Here is a 16572-nt window from a genome sequence, read left to right as displayed (position 1 = left end):
CATTGAAGGAAACATTTTTGTTTGTAGGAAAATTATACTGACTGTAACAAATATGTTTATTCTAACGAGATCGCGTCACGCATTGCAGTATGTAGGAAAAGACAAATTAAAAACTGAGAGTCCCTATGAATCGGCAACGTGCTTTTGTACCCCTTCTTCTTTGCTCCAAGTAAGGGCAGATTCCATGTGTTAGGATTGTCCAGTTTCTTCTTGCTCCTCATCCATTTCTCAGAAAACCACCTTTTTCTTCTTGCTTTCGGCTTTTATTCTGTTTTCTATACTTTTCTTGTTCAAACTTGTCATTTTCTCCAACGCTCTCTATTATCACCCCCAAACCTATTTTTCTCACAATCCTGTGTTTTCTCTCGTTAAGCACCCAAGAATGATCTGTTTCTTTTTTTCCAAATGGCTTCCATTTACCATTAGTCTTTTTCCTCTTAGTTCCATTATGTACTTCTTTCTCAGCCAGGAAGCAAGGACAGAGAAAGTCTGTGCATATAATTTTGACTTCACTTTATGCTCTCACTGATTTGAACTGTCATCCTTTCCATATGCAGCAAGTAAGCGAAGCAATTGCTATAAAATTAAGTTACTTTTGCTCAGGTCAGATGTGTCAGTGTGGGCTTTCTAAATCCAAAAGCAGATAACACTTCCTTGTCCTAGTTAGATTAAAATGGTCAGTGAATCCTGACCCTCCCCAGATGGACAGCGTAGCTCCTTCCGTAGAGTTTCGGGATCTATGATATCTGCCCCTGCTGATTCCTTGGGTTGTTCCTCACAGTTTTCCTATGTGCTTTCTGCTCAACCTGGTCAAATCCTGGCAGTTTCCTCAGGGAAGCAGGTCAAGGATGTCGGTCTGCCTGCAACTTTTTGAAAGGCTTGAATCGTAGATGGGACATTTCTACTTACACTTTAATCTGTAAGAGAAGGAAACCTCTGGGGCAGGAGCCAACTCAGATTTAGATTACCTGCTATTTCTCCTGCTCATAGAGCCTTTTTCTCTCCATTCAACAGGTTTTCCTGAACCCAGGAACCACAGTGGGCCACAGTTCCAATGGGTCGATTCTGGCAAGGAACCCCACCTCTCCCCGTCCCCCTCCCCATGGCTCCCTCTTTTCTGGAGGTCTCTCCCAATGGACTCTGCCCATTTGGTCAATGTGGATCTGTGCTCTACCCATGCTCTATACTCTGCTAAACCACTTAAGGTCGTTATCTTATCTAAATTTCAAGCAACCACATGATATACATTTTATTGTTTTCCTTTATTTTATCACTGAGAGGACCAGGACTTGGATTAGTTAATCAACTTACCCCAAAGTGAAGCAGGCAGAAAGAGGCAGAGCTGAGATTTGAACCAGGTTCTGACTGACTCCAGAGACTGAGTTCTTAATCACTGCTCAGCACTGCTTCTCCATCATCTGACCACAGCTTCACCAGACTCTACCCGTGGAGATAGACCCCAATCCTGTCTGACATCTTAGGCACAGCTAGTCTAGAAATAAACTTTTTTTTCATTATTATATCTTTATTTTCCCTTGTGTTCCCCCTCTCTTGACTCATAATGCCACCACGTAAAATATTTTCTATTGACCCTGGATACAAAGAATGGTGATGGGGATGGATGGAGACTGAAGTTATTGTAGTTTTAATTCCCCAGTTGGGATTGTCACCAGAAAAATCCTGAGATCAGGATGGGACCAACCCTGAAGACAATGAGGATAATTACAATAAACAACATCTATTAGGCATTTACTATGTGTTCTAGTCACTTTGCTCTGAACTTCGTATAATTGTCCCACTTTATCTTCATGCCAAGTTTATAAAGTAAGCACTTTATTATACCATTGATACAAATGAAAAAAAAAATGAGACAAAGAGAGGTTACATAACTTATTCAAATTCACATATTGGTAATTTCTGAAACCAGTCATCAAAATTAAGCAGCCTGACTTGGCCCCCAACCACTAAACTAGATTGATTCTCAGGAGGTTTGCTTCTGTTGACTCAGTAAGTTTTCTGTAGGAATGGAGGGGCAAAGCAGAGGAAGAGACAGAAGCTGTTAGAATGGGTTGCCTCATTTCCCATCAGTGGAGGCAAATGTTGGAATAACAATTACTCGGAAAGTTGCTGGAGGAACATTTAGCACTGCAGTGGAAAAAGTCTAAGGTATTCTTCCAGAACAAGAAAGAAAATTGCAGCCCTAGAAATCTGGAGAAGTCTCTGCCCACTAATTTCCTGACACATAAACAAATAATTAGAACAGATTAGTTAGGGTCTCATGAGGGTGCTATATAGGCTGTCTGTATCTGGCAGTAACCTCCGGTGCTAGGTTTGTCCGGGTGTTAAGGCTATGTGTAGATTTCCCTGTACTGGGTATAGACAGCAAAACAATGTTTCCGTCTGTATTATAATGTTTACCACATATATTACAAAGATTTGTTTACATGGAATCTCCCCTCCTAGACTTTTAGGTATTTGAAATTACAATTGTTTTAGTTCTTGCTAGTCTCCTGGATATCAGACACAGTGCTGATTCTTAGTATGCATCTGGGATGTTTCTGTTTCAACAGGGAGTTTTACCGAAGGGACCGCAGATCAAGACTGCTCAACATGAATGATGTAATCCCTGGGTTATCATAAGGTTTGTTTATTTGTTTTCATTTTGGAGGCAGTTATACTCATATACATTTCAAAGTTCAAGAGGTACACAAGAGCTTGCGATGCAAAAATCTCTCTCCAAAGAGAGAGCCACCCACTCATCCCTACCCCCACAAGGACAGCCAAAAGTATCAATTATTAATATAAGCCCCATAAAGGATTTTATGCACACACTAATATATATTTGTTTTCTTCCTCCATACCCTTTCTACAAAAAATGTAGAACATGACTCCCACTGTGGTGAAACTTGAGTTTATCCATAAAAAGAAACCCTTAAAGTTCATTCACATGGATATATCATGAGTTTTCTCAGCTTTTATGCTTTTTGTTCATTTGTTTTTTTAAAAATTCGTTTGTTTTTAAGGGTTATACCACATCCCATCGTAAGGATGTTCCATTGTATTTACGCATCACCTGCCAAGTATTTAAGGTGTTTCCAACAAAGCTGCCTGTTCTTTCTAGTAAAACTTACTACTTGGGAAGCAGATTTTGGAGGGCATTTTATTAATACTATTATATAATATTTAGATTCTATTTTCATTGAAATTATACATGCATATAATGAAAAGGCAACATTATTCTACAAGTTTTTTTTAATTAAAAATTAAAATATGACAGAAATTCAGCATCAGACTATAGGTGTTCTCACAAAAGGAATTTATGTCTTATGTATACAAAACAAAACAAAACAAAACAAACAAACAAAACATTATGCTTAAAGCTGGCATATACTTTCCTGAAGTGAAGAAAGCCCAGACACCACAGAAGAAAAAGGGTTGATGCATTCCCGGGGAAAATTATATCTAGACACATCTTGTCAAAATTTTGAATTAGCGTAACACATTTAAATCTATGTAGAAAATATGTTCATAATAAAAGGGAAAAGTCAAGTTAGACTTGTACTGCTCTGCAATATAAAAGAGTAGAAGTCATGGAAGCAGCATTTGAGAAGCTCTTAAAGGGTGAATTTTAATGATATTAGAAATTGATTTTGATGAAATATAAAGATTACAAAAGACACAAAACCAGTGATATGACATACACATTGTAGAAAGCAGAAACCATTTGAGCTATTAAACAAAAAGTACTTGAATATAAGGAAATAGAGGCTTAAAAATCATTGCAAGACATGCAGGGATGGGCTCCACCATCTGGTATTCTAGGAATGACACCCGGAAAAAGCCACTGTGACTCTGTTTACTCTAGAGTTGTTATGGGAAACAACTGTCCAATGAACACATTTCCCAAGCACCCTGAATGTAGGAAAAGCCACCCTGGCCAGTGGGATTGATCAGAAGTGATGTGTGTCATTTGTGGGCCAGAGATTTTAAGATGGACGTGTACTTTCCCCATAATCTCTTCCTTTTTCTGCTAGTTGGAAATAGAAAATGATGAGGGGGGGGGGGGGGCAAGCCAGAGCCACAAGATGGAAGGAAAGTGCCAGCCAACAAGAACACTGGCACTGAACTATTTATAAAAGGGAGAAATGGAATGGGCCAAGGTGGTGAAATTTTAAGGTTTATTTATTACAGACAAGTGAATTACTCTAATTAATAAAATCGTCAACCTTGCCCGTCTATGGCCTTGCGATCAGCATTGCAATTGCCAAGTTAAAGGATCAAGAGACTCTTTGGAACCATTGACATCCAAGGATCTGGAAGCCGCTGCCATCACCAGCCTGCCTCAAGACAGCTGTGAAACCAGTGACGCAAAGGCCGCCGAGAGCCATCTCTCTGGCTGTGCTTGCTGGGCGGGAGCGGGAGCCAGGGCAGAAATCGGCTGCCGACCTCAACCCTGCGCCAATTCACAAGAAGCACCTAACTGCCAAAAAACTCACTGGCATCTTGTTCTCTACAAAAGCATCTAGAAAACACACTTCTTAAGTTTTCTAGCCTCTGCAGTACTGTAAAGGACTCTGGCAGGAGGAGAGATAAGGGGCCGGGTGATAATTCACCATAAGCACCGCTTTCTTATGCCTTCAGTGTCCTGGCACATAAAGCACACACATGTGGACAAAAAGATGTGCTGCAATTTAAATCTAGTTTTTCCTGAAATGGGAGAATATGGGCATATTTTACTTACTTTTTTTTTTTAAGTTTATTTATCGAGGGAGAGAGAGAGAGAGAGCAGAAAAGGGGCAAAGAAAGAAGGAGAGAGAGAATCCCAAGCAGGATCTGTGCTGTCAGGGCAGAGCCCGATGCAAGGCTCAAACTCAGGAATCATTAGATCACGATGTGAGCAAAACGAAGACTTGGAGCTTAACGGACTGAGCCAGCCAGGTGCCCCTACTTTCTTTTCTATGTTTTCCAAATTTTCTATGATGAACATGTATTATTTTTATCATAAAAACATAGGAACATGGGGTGCCTGGGTGGCTCGGTCCATTAAGCGCCCGACTTCGGCTCAGGTCATGATCTCACGGTTGTGGGTTCAAACCCTCAAACCGCGAGTTGGGCTCTGTGCTGACAGTTCAGAGCCTGGAGCCTGCTTCTGATTCTGTGTCTCCCTCCCTCCCTTCCCCTCCACGGCTCATGCTCTGTCTCTCTGTCTCTAAAAACTAAATACACATTTAAAATTTTTTTTTAAAGCAGAGGAACATTCCTTTAAAGTATAATGTAGCAATTGATAATAATTCATCCCTTTTTATTTTTTAAATTTTTTTTCAACGTTTTTTATTTTATTTTTGGGACAGAGAGAGACAGAGCATGAACAGGGGAGGGGCAGAGAGAGAGGGAGACACAGAATCGGAAACAGGCTCCAGGCTCCGAGCCATCAGCCCAGAGCCTGACGCGGGGCTCGAACTCACGGACCGCGAGATCGTGACCTGGCTGAAGTCGGACGCTCAACCGACTGCGCCACCCAGGCGCCCCCCCTTTTTATTTTTTAAATTTACTACAATTCCATTCTTTATTTCTTCCACTCACATAAAAGACCCAGAAAAGTATTTAAAAAAAAAAAAGAGGGTTATTGATAAACGTTAATTATTAAACAAGTCACCTTTCTGTGTCTCCAATGACGGACTATTTGTGTGTGATTTGCCTTCATAACTAAATTGGAAACTACCTTGAATACAGGAACCGTTTCTTTGCACACACATAATTATGTTAAGAAATGGATTGTTGATTAAGCTAAGTAAATTTTTCCATGATTAGTAATGATATAAAAATAACTTGTCAACAAAGCTTCTCAAGAAAAAAAAAAAAGAGAGACTTAAGAAAATATGAGGTTATCTTGGTAGCAAGTACAGGAACAAAAAGACACAGACATAGCAAAAAATTATGGGTGAGTATGTGTGTGTATGTGTATCCCATTCACCTTAGAAAAGGAAGTGGTTTTAACCGAGATTTCCAAAGGAGTAGCAATCTTGCTTTCTATTCAGTGGGCCAGATAGGAAAAAAAAAAAAAAAAAAAACCATAAAAAATGAACAGTTGATGGTTAAGTATGGCCAGTTCTAGAGTCTCAACTCCGTGAAGGGAACTGTGGGTTTTCAAGCAACATTCAGAATCCATTTTTCTGCCGTCATTTATCTCTATTGTGTATCGAATGTCCTATCTTTCTAGCCAGCCACTCTGATAAAATGGAAGTAAGGAACCACCAGTAATGTTATAAATGAAGTACTTAGAAGCCTGCAGTAATAGTAGGTATTAATAATCACCTTAATGAAAATTTGTAGCAACCCAATTTGTCATTTGAAAAAGTAGCAACACATGGTATTCATTAAAAATGTGTAAGTACAAAGTTGCAATACTATAACCTCCACCAAGATGTATGAGTATATTATGTTACCTCTCGATGTTTCTAACTATTAACATTTCCTTGGATTTTTTTTCCGAAGAAATAACCTTAGAAGACTTCATTTCAAGACAATGTATTTACTAAAATCCCTCCGCAACGTGCCAGCAGCTACAGCACCTAGGGCAGTTTGTACTTCCCCAAATCTCCCATCTTCTCTGTTCTCCTACAGTGCGACTTTATCCTCCTCATTGAGCTTTGGAGTTGATTACCCTCCCCTGGAACTTGGTGGGGCTGTGACTGCTTCACCCAATGTACTATGTAAACTACAGAGGGAGTGATCCTATGTGGCTTCCACACTAGGTCATGAAAAGCCATGCAGCTTCTGCTTTGGGCTCTTGGAATGCACACCCTATGGATACCCTCTTGGGACCTTCATGTTGGAACCAAGCTGCCACGAATGGAGAGGTCCAAGCCAAGGTAAGTCTGCCGTGCTCTGAGGAACAGCGCCAGCTAAGCCCATAATCAGCAGAATTGGGCCCGAATCTTTTACCACATACAAAAATCAACTCAAAATGAACTAAAGAAACATAAGACCCGAAAACATAAAACTCTTACAAGCGTAGAGGAAAAGTTCCTTGACATTGGCCTTGGCAATAAATTTAGAGTATACCAAATGCTCAGACAACAAAAACAAAATTATAGTGAGACTATATCAAACTAAACAAAAAAACTTTCACACAGCAAACAAAATTAAAGAAGCATTTTATGGAGTGGGAAAAAAATATTTGGAATCGACATATCTAATAAGTAGTTTATATCCAAAATATATAAGGAGCTCATCCAAATGAAAAGCAAAAAAACAAAACAAAGGAAAAACAAAACAACCTACGTGAGAAATGGGCAAAGAACCTGAATAGGCCTTTTTTCAAAAAAAAGACCTATAAATGACACAGATACATGAAAAAGTACTCCATATCACTAATCATCCAGGAAATTCACACCTGTTGAGATGGCTATTATAGAAAAAAAATTAAAAATAACAAATGTGGCTAGGGTGTGGACAAAAGAGAACTTTGGACACTACTAGTGGGAATGTAAATGTAAACCTACGGCCATTATGGAAAACATTATCACAGTTCTTAAAAAAAAATAGAAATACCATATGATTCAGCAATCCTTCTTCCTGGTATATACTGGAAGAAAATAAAATCAATGGTTTGAAGAGATATCTACATGTGCTCATTGCAGCATTATTCACTATAGTCAAGATACAGAAACAACCTAAGTATCCATTTGCAAATGAATGGATAAAGAAATTAGGGTACATATACACAACGAAATATCATTCCATATTTTAAAAGGATCTCCTGCCTTCTGCAACATCATGGATGAACCTAGAAGACTTTATGGGAAGTGAAAGAAACCAGATGCAAAAAGAAAAAAGAAAACCTGCGTGATCTCACTGATACGTGGAATCTAAAAAGTTGAATACATAAAAGCAGAGAGTAGAATAACGGTCATCAGGGTTGGAGAGGTAGGGGAAATGAGAAGTTCAAAGGGTACAAAGTTGCAGTTATGTAGGATGAAAATGTCTAAAGATCTAATGCACAGAAATGTAACTATAGTTAATAATACTGTATTGGATACTTAAAATTTGCTAAGAGCACAGACTTATCGCACACACAAGTGGTAACTACATGAGGAGAAGATACAATAATTTGCTTAACTATAGAAACCATTACACTATGCAAATGTGTATCAAATCATGTTGCACAGCTTAAATATATACAATTCTATTTTCTTAGTAAAATAATAAAGGAACATAACTTTATCATCAGGTCTCAAATTCTTTGGATTGGTATATAATGTTCTTTATGATCCCTTCAGCCTTATTTCCCACAAGACCCATACTACACTTACTGTTCCAGTAACACCGAATCCCTTGTAAATCCCAGATGGAACTCGCTTTCTCTCTCCTCCATTGACAGCCTTGCACATGATGCCTCTGTCTTAAATGTTCTCTTTACACTTCAGTTCTCAAACTTTCCTGAGCCTCCCGGTGGCCACACAAGCGGAGCTTCTCTCAGCTTCCTTAAGGTAAGTTATGCCTGTATTCCCACTCCATCTGATAGCTGCCCTTATAATTCAAGAGCCTACCACAACGCCTAGCACATATTATGTACCCTGTGAATGCTTGTTGATGAATGGATGAACGGATACATGAATACGTGGATGGACGGACAGAAGGACAGATGAATGGACATTGGAGGAAGGATGATCACAAAAATAAATAAATAAATAAATAAATAAATAAATAAAACAAATAACTTTCCAAAGAGATATGTTTTAGTCCCAGTGTTAAATCCTGGCAAGGATTGGAAAAGACTGTAGTGAAGAATACATCCCAGATGGGTAGAATCATCAGATGAAGGGTGAAGGAGGTAAATGAGAGAAACTTTTGTGTCAACAGCAAGTTCATCTGGGGTAAAGTCCTTAGACAGGAGAAGAGTAAAGAGAGCTAGTTATTAAAATTGTTGAAGGACCGAGGGGAGAAAAACACTGCTGTCATGCTGTAAGTAATTCGGGGAGAGGTGACAGAGGTCACCGGAGAACAAGCTATTACACTTGCATACAGAGAATGCAGCTAAGTATGAAGAGCCGTGAAGAGGGTGTTATTTGTTTCTAAGATTGTATGGGTTGATTTGCGGTTAACCCTGCTGAAGGCATCGAGAAGTATTCCTTCCATTTTTAAATACCTATGCAAAACCTTAGGTTAAGTATTTGATTTTGTTATAAAAAAAAAAACAAACATCAGGTCCAATTTTGTATCCACTGAACATACAAACATGTTACATATTTACAGAGAAATATGGATGTATTTTATGAAAATCTTTTGTCAGGATGTTGTTCATAATCCATTAAGCTAGAGCATTATTTGGAAACATAATGTAAGATGACAAAGTTTTAAATAAAAAAAGGTACAAAGGGTTGTTTGCGAACATACCCAGAAAAATCACAAAATAACTAGAACTATAGTAGAACCTGTCCCTTTCATCCTTCACTTAGGGAATGAATCTATTCAGTTCTGAAGGCTGAATTGCGTTATTTCCTTTACACGGTGTGGTACGACTTTGAACTTAGGCAACAGGGAAGATTTTAAAGTGACTAGAATAAGAACGGCAAATCCTAAATCTTCCAGAGCCATAAGGAAGAAAATGAAAATGTGATTGTTGGCCACACTCAAGCAGCAGCGAGTAGCAGTGGAATGAGATACAAGTAATAAATTCAAGAAGTTGGAACACAAGGTAGTAATGAAAGGAATCTAAGAATTTCATAAATATTTTTAAATTGTGGTAGATTATCACACTTCAATATAATAGCAATAGCTAATTTATAAAGGAAGTCTGTAGACAAGGAGAGGGTCTTAGTGGAAATAATGAAAGCACTGGAATAAGAAAACTTCCTGAGCTTTGATGTTCTCACCTGAAAAGTGAGTAAAATAAAATGTACCTTCCATACATAATTATGACGATCAGGGGAAAATTATATAATGGGTTTGGTGCGAAGTCGTCATTTGATATGTAATCATTACTGTTGCTAATACCATCATGGAGTTTGATGTGCACCTAAGAAGAATTTAAAACTACAAAAGGAAGAAAAATAATAGCAATTATGGAGAGTTATAGGAAAAAACATTCAATGATCAATGTTTTTTGCTAGTAGAATAAGGAGGAAATAGTCAAAAGGAATCTCTCACATACATCTCTCTGTGTGTATACATATTTTCTCTGCTATCTTGTCAGAGAGAAGTCAGTCTCAAGAAAATTAGTGACAGACAGGTGGCATTAGTAGCTCTTCAACAGTCAAAGTTGAGGTAGGTGACATTGAACGGGGGACAGCTTTGGGTATAGACAGAATCCAATTCCAGGACAGCAAGTAGATACGAGAAGGTGATGACTTCCGTAGGATTCATTTGAAAGGCAAGACTATACAGTTACAACATTTCCAGGAAGAGATTTATGCTTTAAATGTGTTGGTTTTTTTTCTGGGTGCCCTGGTGGCTCAGTCAGTTAAGCGTCCAACTTCAGCTTAGGTCACGATCTCACAGTCCATGAGTTCGAGCCCCACATCAGGCTTTGTTCTGCCAACTCAGAGCCTGGAGCCTGCTTCAGATTCTGTGTCTCCCTCTCTCTCTGCCCCCTCTCCTGCTGGTTCTCTCTCTCTCTTTCTCTCTCTCTCTCTCTCTCAAAAATAAATTAACATTAAAATAAATTTTTAAAAATGTTCTTATTATAGCTTCACCTGAAAAGAAGAAAAACAAAAACAAAAGCCTTTGACCTCCATGGGCAAAAACTAACCTTTGACATAAGCCTCACAAACTCATACAAAAATAATTCCAAATGTGTCATTTTTAAACATTAAACTTTCAGGGAAAAATTGGAGAAAATTCTCAGGATGTAAGGCTAGGCAAGGAGTTCTTACAGTTGACATCAAAACATGATCTGTGAAAGAAAAAAAGTGGGTCAGTTGGACTTCATCAAAATTTAAAATTTTTCCTCTGAAAAAGGCACTTTTAAAGGGATGAAAAGACAAGTTACAGACTGAGAGAAAATACTTGCAAAGCACATATCCAGAGACTAGTATCTTGTCTCAGCATCCAGGACTTTCAAACTTATAGGAAAATAAAATCCACTTATAAAACAGCCAAAAGAGGTAAACATTTCACCCAAGAGGGTGTAAGATGGTAATTAAGCACATGAAAAGTGTTCAGCATCATTATTAGGCAAATGCACATTAAAATCTCAATGCAATCACTTTACATGCAGCAGATCAGCTAAAATAGTAATAACACCAAGTGCTGGTGCAGATGCTGAGAAACTGTCACTCCTACCATGTACATGGGAACATAGAGAGAAAAATAGTTTGCCAGCTTTTTATAAAACCTGACATGCAATGACCACACTAGCAAGCAATAAATTATTGGGCATTCATTCCAGAGAAAAGAAAACTATGTTCACCTTCACTGTACGTGAATGTTCATGGCAGCTTTTCTCATAACAGTTAAAAAACTGGAGCCAACTCAGATACTTTAAATAGATGAACAGTTAAACAAAATGTGGTACATCCATACCATGAAATACGACTCAGTAATAAAAAGAAATGGACTATTGATACACATAACACCGTGGGGTGAATCTCCAGGAAATTTTGCTCAGTGAAAGAAAAAAAATCCCAGAGGTTACATACTACATGATTCCATTTATATGACATTCTTGAAATGACAAAATTACCTAAAGGGAGAGCAGGTTAGTGGTTGTAAGGGGTCAGAAATGGTAGGGGTGCAAGAAGAGGTGACCAGGAATTAGGAGTGAAGTTGAGGCATTGGAGGAGGGAAAGGGATGTAGTTATCAATTACATCCACTAGGAATTGCTTGGTGATGAAATTATTTTGTATCTCGATGGTGGTGGATATACAAATTCATATGTGATACAATTGTGTGAAACTAAATATACCTACCCCCAGATAATAGGGGAAATCCAAATAACATTGATGGATTATAGTTTTGCAAGATATTACCATTGGGGGAAACCAGGAAGAGAGCAAACAGGATCTCTCTGAATTATTTCTTATAAGTGTATATGAATATAAAATTATTTCAAAATAATAATTTTAATTGTTTTTAAAAAAAACAAAAAACAAAAAACTTTGACCTGGGGCACCTGGCTGGCTCAGTGGGAAGAGCATGCCACTATTGATCTCATGGCCGTGAGTTCAAGCCTCACATTAAGTGTAGAGATTACCTAAAAATAAATAAATTAAAAAAAATAAAACAAATAAAAACAACAAAACGTTGACCTGAGCAATGCCCTCAGTTAGTAGGTTATAAGAAAAAACAAATGACTTTTAAACAACTTCAAAGTTTGTTTGTTTGTTTTTTTAATTTTTTTTTCAATGTTTATTTATTTTTGGGACAGAGAGAGACAGAGCATGAGCGGGGGAGGGGCAGAGAGAGAGGGAGACACAGAATCGGAAACAGGCTCCAGGCTCTGAGCCATCAGCCCAGAGCCTGACGCGGGGCTCGAACTCACGGACCGTGAGATCGTGACCTGGCTGAAGTCGGACGCTTAACCGACTGCGCGACCCAGGCGTCCCACAACTTCAAAGTTTTAATTCCTGATGTATCACTGTATAAGAAAAAAAAATCGTGTAGTTTTCCTCAAGATACTCTAGACTAATTAAACTGATTTAATAACTTTGGTTTAAAAACAGTTCCATACGTTCCTCTTGATTTTACCACCGTATAAAAATACTGTTAGCACAATATTCTATTTTATGCAAATCATGGATGTATTTTCTTATGAATAGTCTATTTTAAACTTTAAACTTCAAATTTCCTCTACTGGTTTGGTGTATCAGATAAACTAACATCACTTACAAAATTGCTCAATTCTAAAACACCTGTGTTCTTATTTACTACATTATGGATTAGCCACCAGTTAACAGGTGAAAGGGGCACATGAATCTGTTACGTTAGAGTTCATGTCCATTTTTAAGAAATGTAAAAATATGTAGAGGCGCCTAGGTGGCTCAGTCAGTTGAGAACCCGACTTGGGTTCAGGTCATGATCTCCTGGCTCATGAGTTCGAGCCCTACGTCGGGCTCTGGGCTGACAGCTCAGAGCCTGGAGCCTGCTTCAGATTCTGTGTCTCCCTCTCTCTCTGCCCCTCCCCTGCTTGCTCTCTCTCTCGCTCTCTCTGTCAAAAAAAAATAATAATAATTAATTAATTAATAAACATTAAAAAAACACTTAAGAAAAAGAAATACACAAATATGGAATGATAAGGGGATATGTACACAAGATACTGAATATACATTGGTTTGTTATGGAATAATTTAGTCTTAAAGTGAAAATATGCTAAAATGTAAAAGGTAATAAAATACAAATCTGATGGCTTGTACCATAAATGTACAAGGTCTGAGTACAACCTCATCTGCCTGGGTTTATAATACTTAGAAATAATGAGCTTGAAGGAAAAAATGAAATGTGTTGAAATTTTTGATGAGTTTGTAGAAACGTGATGAGTTTATTTATAAAGAAAAAAACTCATGAGCTCTTTATTGAATGCTGTTATATGGATAATATCCTAAAAGTATAAGTAAAATCTGTGCCTTTTTTTGGAAAGGGGGCCAAGTTATACTCTTCTGAAATAACAAATGTCCTTTTTCTCTCACAATAATTGTGGTTTTTGGCATACTCTTAAATTATTCCAGCTAAAGTGTCTTATTCTTTGAAAATGTTTAGTTGGTGCTAATAACTGCTAGCACTACAGCTTTAAAAAATTGCCTGTTAATTACTGTCATTAGATACTGTGATATATGTTCATATATTATCTCTTCTGACAACTTAACTCTGTCTTTTGCAAATTCAGTTTCCAATTTCAAAACAATAAAACTATTTAGACCTTTTTTACATGTAAATAATGCTTACGTTTCTTAAATGACCACTAAGTAACACAGAGATTTGTCCCCTTCATTTTTAAAAGGAAGCATGTTAAAAATAATTAGCTATGTTTGACCTTCTCCAGACGTTCGAGCAGCTCAATACTGTTAAGAGAACTGTCCTGTATATTCTTGTTTTCAAAAGGAAAAAAGTCTGTTTTCTTAGGTGAATCATATACAGGTAAAGGGCATTAATATACATATATTTCAGTTTTTGTGTTTTTTCCCACTTCAAAAGAAACCATAACTATGTACATGTTCAAAAACTGGCAAAGTAACTGTCAACAAATTAATTTTTTTTTAATTTTTTTTTTAATTTTTTTTTTCAACGTTTATTTATTTGTGGGACAGAGAGAGACAGAGCATGAACGGGGGAGGGGCAGAGAGAGAGGGAGACACAGAATTGGAAACAGGCTCCAGGCTCTGAGCCAACAGCCCAGAGCCCGACGCGGGGCTCGAACTCACGGACCGTGAGATCGTGACCTGAGCTGAAGTCGGACGCTTAACCGACTGCGCCACCCAGGCGCCCCAACAAATTTATTTTTAATATACATATACATTTTTAGATTGACCTCACTTATTTTGATGCTCTCCTGTTAAACACATACACATTAAGGATTGTTATCTTCTTGGAGAATTATTTTCATTACATAATGCTTCCCTTCATCCCTGATAACTTTCCTTGGTTTGGGGTTTGCTGTGTCTGAAATTAATATACCTACTCCTATTTTCTTCTGATTAATATTAGCATGGTTTATCTTTCTCCATCCACGCACTTTTCTCTATGTTTGTCTTTATATTTAAGATGAGTTTCTTACAGACAACATATGGTTGTGTCTTGTTTTTTGATCCACTCTGACAATCTCTGGTTTTCAATTGGTACATTTAGACCATTGAGATTCAAAGGGATTACTGATATCGTTAGACTCATATCTCCCATTTTATTACTGTTTTTTTGTTGTTGTCCTTATTTTTTATTCATTTTTATCTTCCTTTTATTCCTCAGCCTTTTGTGACTTTAAATGAGCATTTTATGTGATTCTTTTTTTTCTTTTTTAGCATATCCATTATACTTTTTTTGGCTTTCTTTTTTTTTTTTTTTTTACATTTACAAGTAATCCTGTCAACCTTCAAATAACATTATACTGCTTCTAAGGAAGTATGAGTACCTTGTAACAAATAACCTTAATTATTTCTCTCTTATATCATTGCTGCCATTCATTTCACTTATATACAGCATACAGAAGCATATATACTATATATAGTATGTGTATATATATAATATGTACATATTACATATAATTATGTATGTATATTATATTATATATATAATTATATATGTATATCATATGTATAGATTATATATTTACATTATATATGTATATTATGTGTATATATAATTATATATGTATATCATATGTATAGATTATATATTTACACATAAGCAAACATAATCAAATACAGTTAGTATTATTTTGAACAAACTATTGTCAGATCAACTAAAAACAAGCAAATTAAAGGTTTTTATTTTACCTTCATTAATTCCTTCTTTGATGCTTTTCTCTACTTTACTTAGATCCCGGTTTCTGACCTATATTATCTTCCTTCTCTCCGCAGAAGTTTTTTTTAACATTTCTTGCAATTCAAAACTATTGGAAACAAATTCCCTCAATTTTTGCTTGTCTGAGGAAGTCTTCATTTCTTCTTTACTTTTGAAGGTTAATTTCTCAAGATACAGAATTCCAGGTCAGTGGTTTTTTCCTTTTATCACATTAAGTTTTTCACTCCACTTTCTTCTTGCTTGCATGGTTTCCGAGGGGAAGTCAGATGTAATTCTTATCTTTGTTCCTCAATAGGTTGGGTGTATTTTCCCTCTGGCTTCTTTTAGGATTTCTCCTTTAACTTTGGTTTTCTGTAGTTTACATATGAAATGTATATGTGTAATTTTTTGGCATTTTTCCCGTTTGGTGTTCTCTGAGCTTCCTAGATCTGTGATTTGGTATCTGACATTAATTTGGGGAAATTCTCAGTCATTATTCTTTCCAAGATTTCTTCTGTTTCTTTCTCTTTTTCTCCCATTTCGGTGTTCCCATTACACATATGTTATACCTTTTGTAGTTGCCCCACGTTTCTTGAGTGTTCTGTTATATTTCAGTCTGGGTTCACTTTTCAGTTTTGGTGATTTCTATTGAGGTTTCCTGAAGTGCAGACTCTTTCCTCAGCCACGACCAGTTTACTAATAAGCCCATCGAAAGCATGCTTCATTTCCATTACAGTGTTTTGATCTCTAGCAGTTCTTTTTGTTTGTTTTTGTTTTTGTTTTTTCCCTGAGGATTTCCATCTCTCTGCTTACATTGTCTGTTTGTCCCTGCATACTGTCTATATTACCCATTACAGACCTTAGCATATTAGCTAAAGTTGTTTCAAATTCCCGATCTGATCATTCCAACATGTCTGCCATGTCTGGTTCTGACTCTTGCTCCCCCTTCAAACTGTGAAGTTTCTTGCTTTATAGCAGGCTTTTTAATTTTTCTTGATAGACATGATGTGCTGGGGAAAGGGAATTGCTTTAGTAATGTGGCGATAAGGTGTGAGGGAGGGGAAGTATTCTCTAGTCCTGTGATTAGTCTTTTAGTGAGCCTGTGCCTCTGGCCCATGAATTCCTTTTGTGCTTCT

The sequence above is a fragment of the Herpailurus yagouaroundi genome, unplaced genomic scaffold (genome assembly GCF_014898765.1).
Source record: "Herpailurus yagouaroundi ecotype Mexico unplaced genomic scaffold, PumYag 139, whole genome shotgun sequence".
Taxonomy (NCBI): Eukaryota; Metazoa; Chordata; class Mammalia; order Carnivora; family Felidae; genus Herpailurus; species Herpailurus yagouaroundi.
The sequence above is the reverse complement of the archived record's forward strand: the minus strand, read 5'-3'. Positions refer to the sequence as shown.